Source organism: Marmota monax, unplaced genomic scaffold (assembly GCF_021218885.2).
Source record: "Marmota monax isolate L192 unplaced genomic scaffold, Marmota_monax_Labrador192_F-V1.1 WCK01_AAM20220418_F8-fsc00074, whole genome shotgun sequence".
NCBI lineage: Eukaryota > Metazoa > Chordata > Mammalia > Rodentia > Sciuridae > Marmota > Marmota monax.
In genome coordinates, this window is record NW_026694232.1 from 3879974 (window position 1) to 3890373 (window position 10400).

Genomic DNA, 10400 nt, shown 5'->3' on the forward strand with positions numbered 1-10400 from the left:
AATCTGACTGGAAGTGACTCAGGGGCTGGGGAAAAAAATCCTTTTGTAAACAAATGAGGAGGGTTAAAATAAAGGAGGTTAAGGAACTACTGCCTTTTGTTCTCAGATAAAAATGTAGATCTGCTGTGCCATAAAATGTTGAATATTGTACATTACCTCAGCCTCTTTCCAACCAAACCCAGGGGGGGATTATTAAGCTTGACAATGCACTCATTTTCTCCAAGATTTTTATTAAAAGCAATTTGGAGGGGATAAAGTTTCTTTCTCTTTTCTCTTTCTATTTATTCTAATAAACCCTAATTACCACTAGGGCAGAACAGGATTGGCTTCTAGAAGTCTGCAGCAATGCAGAAGACTTCCCCTTTACATTAACCAAAGTCTCTTGTTCTGACATCAACCAGGGCACTTCCCACTCCACTCAAACCTTGCTCAGTCCAATTCAAATAGCACTTATAGAGGACCTTGTTATGGAGGTCCTGGTACACATACTGTGTGTGGAGAGGGGCAGAGCTCTGCTTTCTGGGAAATCATTCTTGAACTGGACTGAAACATTGTACCACTTAGACTAATAATTGTCACGCTGGGCTTTCTTTTTGGTTGCAAGTAACAAAAGCAAACTAAGTTAAACAATAAGGAGAATTCATTGTAAAAACCACTAGGTTGTCACAAGAAATCTAGGGCAGGCAGGACTGGATCAGGGAGGCAGGAACCAGTGTTGCCAATAACTTTAGACCCCTCTTGCCATCTCAGCTTTGCTCTTCCAGACTATCTCAGGCTGTGACTCTAGCTGTTTCTGACTCAGTCCCTCTCTCTACCTCTCTCTTCATATTGGATTTTCCTTCACAAGATGGTCACATGAAAGGTTCCCAACTTCATATGTTGCAGAGCCCCCCTCATTACTCCGTCCCCCTGCAACTCAGCCCCTAGGGAGAAATTGTCTTTTTTTCATTTCCAGTTTCAAAATTTTCCAAGAAGCCTTCTGATTGGACGTGCCACCTCTTTACTCCAGGACCAATCCCCTGTGGCAAGGTGGGGAAGTGGTTTTTGATTAGGGCTGCGAATGGCCCAGCTTGGGTCAGAGGCACTTTCCCCACCCCTTAACCCCTACCTCGTGGACCAAATGGCTCTTCCGGTAACACTGTGGGTTCGGGTGTGGGTGGATCCCCAGAGGCCGAAGACTCTGCAAAGCCTGGAGGGTAGAGGCAGGACTGAGGTTAGGGAACGAGGGGTCTGGCACGTCTGCTGACTTTAGAAACAACTACAGGGGCTCTGGCCTGACAAATGGAAGGATACTAATGAAGGTGATGGATTTGACAGCTTGAGAAAGGAGGCCTTTACCAAATCTGGATTTCACTTAACTTTCACAACAATTATTGAGGCCTGTTGCTACTCCCATTTCACAGACGCTGCTAGGGAGGTTAAGCACCCTGTGCAGGCTTACACAACTAATAAGCCGCAAAGCAGTATTCCAGTGGCTGCATTTGCAGAGCCTCTGTGCTGTGTGCACCACTCGATGCTCCCACCCACCCAGCTCCGCAGGGAGAAAACGACAGGACTCAGGGGAGGAGCAGCACTTTCAAGTGGAGGTGGGGCGGAGCCCTGCGCTAGGCCTAGACTTCTGGTTGCATTTTTGCAGGCCCGGACCAGAGAAGAAGGGAGCCCCCAGGGGTGGGCTCTTCATCCCCTGAGTACTCCCAGACAAGCAGGGTGGGTGTGCGCTGCAGGCTCCAGAGAGGGGTCCTGGCCCGTTGAGGGGAGGCCACGCCCCAGTTTGGAGCGTTTGCCTCAGGATCCCGGCCTTTAAATGCAATTCCATTTAAGGGCAACCCAGCCTGGTTCACACCTAGCCTTGAAGATGACAGATTGCCCTGTGGTCAATTTGCAGGGTGAGAACGGGAGCCTACGACTCTGCACCTGCACCTCCAGCTCCATAAACGAAGCAAATCATGGCCCATAAAATGTCACCACTGCTGAGGTGCGATTTCCAAGAGGGTCTTGAGTGGGAAATCTAACTGGAAAAGGGACCCTGCGCTGTGCAACCCAAGAGGAGGGCTCACTGTGGGGTCGCGGGAGGGAGCAGGAACAGGGTGGCCTTTCTACCCACTCCTCTAGTGCCTCTGCCCCCCACCCCCGCTTTGTAGCCCCGCGCTGCCACGTGGTAAGAGCTTGGGTGGGGGGCAGGGGGCGGCATCCGTTATTTCTGCCCGAGGAGTTTTTGACCAAACGTAAACATCGGAGAGACCCGAGCCCCACCCGGGCTCCGCGGCAGCGACCTCGACGCCGCGGCGGCCGAGCCTCTGCGCCGCGCGGCTGAGAGCCGCCCCTCCCCCGCCTGGCCCGCGAGCCCATTTTCGCTTGGCCGGTCCCCGCGCTGCCGGATGGATTGCGCCCCACCCCCGCTCCTCTGCTCAGTCATTCAGACTTGGAAAGTCAATAACACGCTGACATCATCAGGGGTTTGTGTATTATTACACGGCTACTTTCCAGAGTACCTGGCATTATCTAAGAGAGGAGCACTCTGGTTGCCCAAGAAAGGGCCCTGAACCCGGAGCTCGGCGGCCTCCGGGAGGGGCGGCTGCTCTGAGCAAGGCCTTTGCAGTAGTGGGGAGCATTTTCAGGGCACCAATTAGAAACAGATTATGAGGTTTTTGTGCTAAATGCAGATGCACTTTAGATATCGATACAAGCTTCACTTTGGCTTGGGGGTGCACTTATAAATCAGCCTTAAGTAACCTCTATTCCTACCCAAAGACATCCACTGGTCTTTAAGAAGCATTTTTAGTGATCTCCACAAAGGAAAAAAAGAAAGGCATCTTCATGACAAGAAGCCAAAGGCTGATTCTTTTGAGACTTAGGGTATGTGTGAGCCATTCTCTATTATGTAATCGCCATCACGGGTGATTAGGTCTCTTTCCCTCCAAGGCTGAACTGGATGGTTTGGTTGCTGTTTTTTTTTTTTTTTTTTTTTTCTTTAAGCCTCATGCAGGGCAAACACACACATAAAAACATGTCCCAGATTTATGGTGCAAAACTGCTCTCCAAGCAAATTGCCTTAGAAGAGTGTCTCCTTTTCGTAGGAGGGAAATAGATGGATTTGTTGTTAATTAAGACTCCTTTATCTTACTACTCTGGCATTTCCTTTTCCTAGAATGAGTTTTTTAAAATAATTTTATGTATTTTGATGCTCTCCCTTCCCCTTGCTGTAATGGTACTTGAAATAGCTTAAGTAACTAATTAAGGGTATAGGTTACTGTATTTTTGTTCTGTTAACACACACGTTAAAAAACATAAAACTCACATTACTCATACAAACATGGTACCTTTTCTGTTTGGCCAAACAGGCTGTTCCTTTCTTGACACACACAAGGATGATCTCATTTAAATTCTCTTGGTATCTTGAATTACAGAAAATGGCAGCCAGCCCAAACCTGGTGACCTGGAGAACTGCAAGGGGAGAGCTGATCCTCACTGACCTCTTCTCCCTCTACCTGGGGCAGGAAGTGATGGCTGATTGATATAGAAGTCTTTAGAGCTCCCCAGGAGGAAGCAAAGCAGACATGTTTCTCAACAATGTAACAATTTTCCTCTGTGTACTCAATCATTTGTAGTAGATTATGACTACTTCCCTCCCGATGGTCTGGAGGAGAAACTTTCCCACCAGGCTTACACTTCAAAAATCACTTCCCCAGGCCTTCCCCCACCCCAACCCCTTGGAGAAATTTCCCCTCTGGGTAGGTACACACAGCTGGGGAGGCTGGTGCACCAGCCCTCCAAGATGGCTCAGTGTGTGTTCAGTCTGTGAAGGCACTGAAGGGGGAATGGAGGGGGAGTAGGTTGGGGCCCTTACCCCAGCCTTAGATGATACTTCAGGGGGTTTCCCTCAGCTCATTAGAGAGGAGTAAGCAGACCTGAGAGTCTGTCTCTTTGGTTCCCAAGATAAAGAGGCTCTTAAGCCTCAAAGCACTTCTGTTTTCCTAGCCTGGCTGACCCTCCGGCCTTTGTTTAAGCCCCTCCTGAACATAGCTGCCCAACTAGGGCTTCTTGCTTGGTGAGAGCTTTGGCCACCTTCTTCTGGGTGCTGAGCTTTGATTCCTGGCAACAATTTCTATCCTGGAGTTTCTGTCTAAGCAGGGGAAAAGAAGAGGTAGAGGTTGGCTTGGGTAGAGCCTCTAGAATTTAAAAAAGTTGGTTGCTAGGTATTGAAGCTCAGCACCCAGAGTTCCTGGCTGACACCTTTGCCCTATACTAAGTGGGAGGAGAAGATTCAGTGGAAAGGAGCCCTGTTGTAGAGGTGGGGAAGCCAGAGTGCAGACCTTGGAAGAGCTCACTGTTAGAATGGGTAGACACATAAACAGCTGGAGAGCATGCCCTCTGCCCCTTGGCAAGGGCCTCATGGGGGTGGGTCTTCCTGTGCAGGTGGAGGGAGGAGAATCTCTAAGTGACCTACAGTGTTAGGTCGCTCCTCCCACTGCTGGCCCTGGAGGAATTTTCGTGACCTGATGGGCCCACAGTAATCCTGCAGCAGTGATACTGATATTTCTCCCATTCCTCTGGGGGAAGTGAAGTCACCTTCTGGGCCTTTACTGCCAAATATATGTCAGCTGGTTAGAACTGAGTAGATCTGGGTGCAATTCAGATGCATAGGCTTATCTTTTTTAGGTGGCCCACGTGAAGATTCTAGAGATTAACATTCAAGTTATCAAGCCTTAATCTTAGTTTAGAAAGATAGCATCTTCAAATAGGCCTTTGCTTTGCTGAAGACAATAGCAAAGCTGCTTTTCCTCTTGAGATGGAGTTTCACTGTGCCACCTGGGCTAGCCTCACGCTCCTGAGCTCCAGTAATCTCCCACCTCAGAGTCCCAAGTAGCTGGGACTATAGGCATGTGCCACTGTGCCTGGCTCTGTGACATTGCTTTTTGAAATTATCTGTGGGTATGATTTTCAAGGCATTGCCCACTGATATTTTTTGTGTATAAAAAATTAGAGAAATAAATTAAAAAACATATACAAGATACAAACCAATTTTTTTATTATTAGATTCAGCAAATTAGATTCAGAAAATTACTCTGTCAAACAGTTATGGATCTTTCTAAACGTTATTCTCAGTTGCTATGCACATTTTGTTGTGGAATGTAACAAATAGTTTTGAACCTGTGACTTTACTTGAGAAGCACTGGTACAGACTGTAAACTGGAGTTTTAAGGGCTGAATTTAGCTCTCATTTGTGTTTAGGTTGACCTGATCTGTTTTTTAAAAATTGGATTAAAAATCCAGAGGTTTCACAAAAAAGAAAAAAAAATCCAGCTTTTTCTGAAAAGTAAAAAGCTTCAAACAATGCAAGCCACATCTACAACTGGGAGGAACTGAAAAGTAGCTACCCTTTTAAGCTTAGCTTTCAGCCTTCTATGGGCCCCAGATTCCACCTCTTCCTCTTTTCTTATTCCTAAGCAGGCTCACTCATTTGAAACCAATGCTTCGCTGTAAAAGGTGTTTAAATCTGTGTATTCCTATGCAGAATATTCCTTACAGTGAACTTTTAGGTCATTTTCTTAGCCTTTCCAGAGGGAAAATTCACTCTCCAAAGGTCCATGGAACCTCTCCAGGGCTGTGTGGCTCTGAGACCAGAGGCTGAGGTGTTAGCACAGAGTTGTTGTCACTCATTGGGTGCCCTCAAAACTCTCTAGATGAGTGGATCCTGCATTTCAAATCTCTATGGGTATTTGTGTGTGTGTGTGTAAATTTGCATCTTTAGGTGCACGTAAGATGTTATTTTGATGAATATTAAAATTCATTTAATAATATCTAAGTGTTACTGAATGCCTACCAGTTTTTTGTAACTTGGTTCTCTCTCCTCTCTGTCAGTAGATATACAAAATAAAACTACCACTGCCTTAAAATAACATTTATGTGATGGATTCCTTATGAAACAGCGAGGGGACTGCTATTCTATAATAGTTGTCATCTTCAAACTCTTTGGTGCATGTAACCTCTGGAAGAATCTTGAAAAACAATGTATCCTAAGCTCTTTTTAGAAATGACAGCTACAGTTTGGCATCATAAGTGGAAGTTGTTGCAAAGGATATAATATCCAGTGTATTGCAAAAATTGATATTTTAGAATAAAACTGTTACATCACTTTTTAAAATGTATCTAATGGGATCCAAATGCTACAGCAATCGGATACCCATCATCATTCACTTAAAAAATTCATGAACAAGCTCTTCTTGAACACTGGCAGGTTTTACATCATCTTTTCTCCTTGAATTTATGTAGCTTTACTTATGTCTCATCAAGAAAATAAGTATACATTTTAATTTAAAAATTATGTAGGATTATATGGCTGTTAGCATTATCTTTTATTGAAAGCATATATCTTAATGAGGTGAATATGGCCTTTCTTCTAATTAGCTTATGCACCCATGGGTGACTATGCAACTGTTACCTGGATGAGACAGGTTGGCATTATTTCTGTTTCTTCATTTTTTTTTGTTCACACATGCAAACGTGTGTACACCACACACACACACACACACACACACACATATACATATATACACATAAGAAACGTTATTCCATAAATAGGTGATGGCAGTAATTTTTAATAGCAATATTATCGCCCAATTCTTCAAACTCCTTCTGAAACATATACCAAAGTCTATGGCTTGCTGAAAATCCATTGTGTTTAGAGTTTACTTCATTCAATCTTGAGGAAAGCAAAGACTAGGAAACCATCTGTTTAGTGAAAGTATTTATGTCAAGTTTTTAGAGTTCTTTGCTTTCTTAGCCCTTAGTCTAAGACTTGATTCATGTATTAGTGGGGCCCTGTAGGTGCTCAGAACTGGAGCTATGCACTGCAGTAAGATTTGGAATGGGCATGGGCTGGGGTTGTGGCTCAGTGGTAGATCGCTTGCCTAGCATGAGCAAGGCACTGGGTCTATCCCCAGCACCACATAGAAAAAAAATAAATAAATAAACAAAATAAAGGTATTATGTCCATCTACAACTTAAAAAAAAAGATTTGAAATGGGCATACTTTATATGCATTTCTTCAGTGTAGAGGTAGACAAGATACTGAGGTTACCTTAACATAGAGCTCTTTCTCAGATCGGTAGACCTTACAGAAGTCAAATCTGACTCCCTTAAAACTAGCCTTTTCTGGGCCCTTCTTGGAAGGTCTTAATGGATCCACAGGGTGTATGTGTACCAGACTGAAGACAGCTGCCCCAGAAAAAGTTTGGCCTGGGTTCTTGCAGAAAAATACCGGGAGGTCTACATGGCCAATGATTATACTAACAACTTGTTGATTATATTTGACTTGTAGACCTAGGTGTATTTGGGGGCCCATTTTGTGAGAGCTCCCTGTCTGGTCTCCACTAAGAGAAACTATGAAGCAGGATTGTTGACTGGTAGTCTCTGGCTTCTTGGGAAGCTGCTCTTAGTGGGTAGGTAGACTAGCTACCTGCACCATGGGCTGTTCACACAGTTGTAACTCAGCTCAGAATATCATTAGCTTGACTCTTCCTTTTTCTCAGGGACTCTAGGGACAATCTGGGGTCATGGTTGTACTGTTCTCCACCCCACCCTTACACCTTAACTATAGACTGCTATAACAATTCCTGTTCCTTCCTAGAGATGGTCAGCTGCCCCAATCCCTTTCCTGATTGTACAAACCATCTTCTGGGTTTGTTGTTGCTGTTTTCAAGAAAATACCTCTAAGTATTTCTAGAGAAAATAGCTGATAATATTTAAACAGTGCCCTTGTATTCTCTACTTCCCTTATCTTTTTAGTTTTGAAGCTTTACAAGAATTTTATATGTGAGCTAAACTTGGCTTCTAGGGGTAAGTCAGTCTTCCCTACTTTTGGCCATTGAGTTTATTTATGAGAATATTGAGGGCCTCAAGAAGTCAGCTCCATTCTGGAGACCCTATTCTAGAGACAGCTACATTCTGGATTTGGGTCCATTATAGGGAACCCCTCAGAAATTCAGTTTAGAACACTTAAAATAATTTTAAATGGAATTTAACCTCCTTCAGGCCTGTTGGAATAGTTTGGATTTGGAATTATATTGGATTTTTCTTTTCTTTTTTTTTGGGGGGGTGGGGTGGGTGGGGGTACCAGGGATTGGATTTAGGAGCACTTAACAACTGAGCCACATCCACAGCTCTATTTTGTGTTTTATTTAGAGTCAGGGTCTCACTGAGTTGCTTAGCACCTCGATTTTGCTGATGCTGGCTTTGAACTCACAGTCCTCCTGTCTCAGCCTCCCTAGCTGCTGGGATTGCAGGCATATGCCACTGTGCCCTGCTATACTGGATTTTTCTTAATTTTTTAAAAATTTGTTTTAATTAGTCATACAGGACAGTAGAATGCATTTATGTACTTTGATATATCATACATAGATGGAATATAATTTCTCATTTTTCTGAGTGTAAATGTTGTAGAATCATATTGGTCATGTAGTCATATATATATATATATATATATATATATAATCTATACATATAAATGTATATATATACACATACAAATGTGTGTGTGTATATATGTATATATATATATATGTATATATATACATATATATGTATATATGTATATATATATATGAGATGTCTGTTTTGTTCTACTATCTTTGTTATTCCCACATCTCCTCCCCTCCCTCCCTTTACTTTCCTCTACGTAATCTATGATAATGCTATTCTTCTCTAGCGCCTGCCCACCTTATTTTGAGTTAGCATCCACATATTAGAGAAAACAAAACATTCGGCCTTTGGTTTTTTGGGATTGGCTTATTTTGCTTGGCATGATATTCTCCAGCTCTATCCATTTACTGGTAAATGCCCTAATTTCATTCTTCTTTAAAGTTGAGTAATGTTCCATTGAATATATATACCACCACATTTTCTTTATCCATTCATCTATTGAAGGACAACTAGGTTGGTTCCACAGTTTAGCTATTGTGAATTGAGCTGCTACAAACATTGATATGGTGCATTACTGTAGTGTGCTGATTTTAAGTCCTTTGGGCATAAACCAAGGAGTGGGATAGCTGGGTCAAATGTTGGTTCCATTCTAAGTTTTCTGAGGAATCTCCATACTGTTTTCCATAGTGGTTGTACCATTTTGCAGTTCCATCAGCAATGTATGATTGTACCTTTTCCCCCACATACTCACCAACATTTACTTTTGCCTGTATTCTTGATGATTGCCATTCTGACAGGAGTGAGATGAAATCTCAGTGCAGTTTTAATTTGCATTTCTCTAATTGCTAGTGACGTTGAAGATTTTTTTAATATATTTTTTGATTGATTATATTTCTTCTTCTGTGAAATGTCTGATCAGTTCTTTAGCCCATTTATTGATTGGGTAATTTGTTTTTTTGGTGTTAAGTTTTTTGAGTTTTAGAGATTAATGCCTTATTGGAGGTGCATGTGGTAAAGATTTTCTCCCAATCTGTAGACTCTCTCCTCACATTATTGATTGTTTCCTTTGTGGAGAAGAAGCTTTTTAATTTGAATCCATACCATTTATTGATTCTTGATTTTACTTCTTGTGCTTTAGGAGTCTTGTTAAGGAAGTCAGATCCTAAGCCGAAATGGTGAAGATTTGGGCCTATTTTTACTTCTATTAGGCGCAGAATCTCTGTTTTAGTGCCTAAATCTTTGATCCACTTTGAGTTGATTTTTGTGCAAGGTGAGAGACAGAGGTTTAATTTCATTTTGCTACATATGGATTTTCAGTTTTGCTAGCAACATTTGTTGAATAGGCTATCTTTTCTCCAGTGAATGCTTTTGACATCTTTGTCTTATATGACACAACCATATTTATGTGGGTTTGTCTCTGTGTCCTCTATTCTGTACCATTGGTCTACAAGTCTATTTTGGTGCCAATACCATGCCATTTTTGTTACTATAGCTTTGTAGTATTTTAAGGTCTGGTATTATGATGCCTCCTGCTTCACGTTTCTTGCTAAGGATGGCTTTAGCTATTCTGAGTCTCTTATTTTTCCAAATAAATTTTATGATTGCCTTTTCTATTTCTATGAAGAATGTCATTGGGATTTTAATAGGAATTGCATTAAATCTGTGTAACAGTTTTGGTAGTATGGCCATTTTGACAAAATTAACTCTGCCTATCCAGGAGCATGGAAGATCTTTCATCTTCTGAGGTTTTCTTCAATTTCTTTCTTTAGTGTTCTGTAGTTTTCATTATAGAGGTCTTTTACCTCTTTTGTTAGATTGATTTCCAGGTTTTTTTTTTTTTTTTTTTTTTGAGGCTACTGTGAATGGGGGAGTTTTCCTAATTTCTCTTTCAGTGGATTCATTGCTGATATATAGGAATGTGTTTGATTTCTGGGTGTTGATTTTATACTCTGCTACTTTGCTGAATTTATTTATTAGTT

General features: G+C 42.2%; 1 long non-coding RNA gene across 1 annotated transcript; it reads left to right on the plus strand.

Moving 5' to 3' along the window:
- Nucleotides 1-1149: 1149 nt before the first annotated feature.
- Nucleotides 1150-5874, plus strand: LOC124108357 (uncharacterized). The gene is made up of 3 exons (XR_006856664.2): nucleotides 1150-1707; nucleotides 1886-1975; nucleotides 3408-5874. It is a non-coding gene; the product is annotated as an uncharacterized LOC124108357 (long non-coding RNA).
- Nucleotides 5875-10400: the final 4526 nt, after the last annotated feature.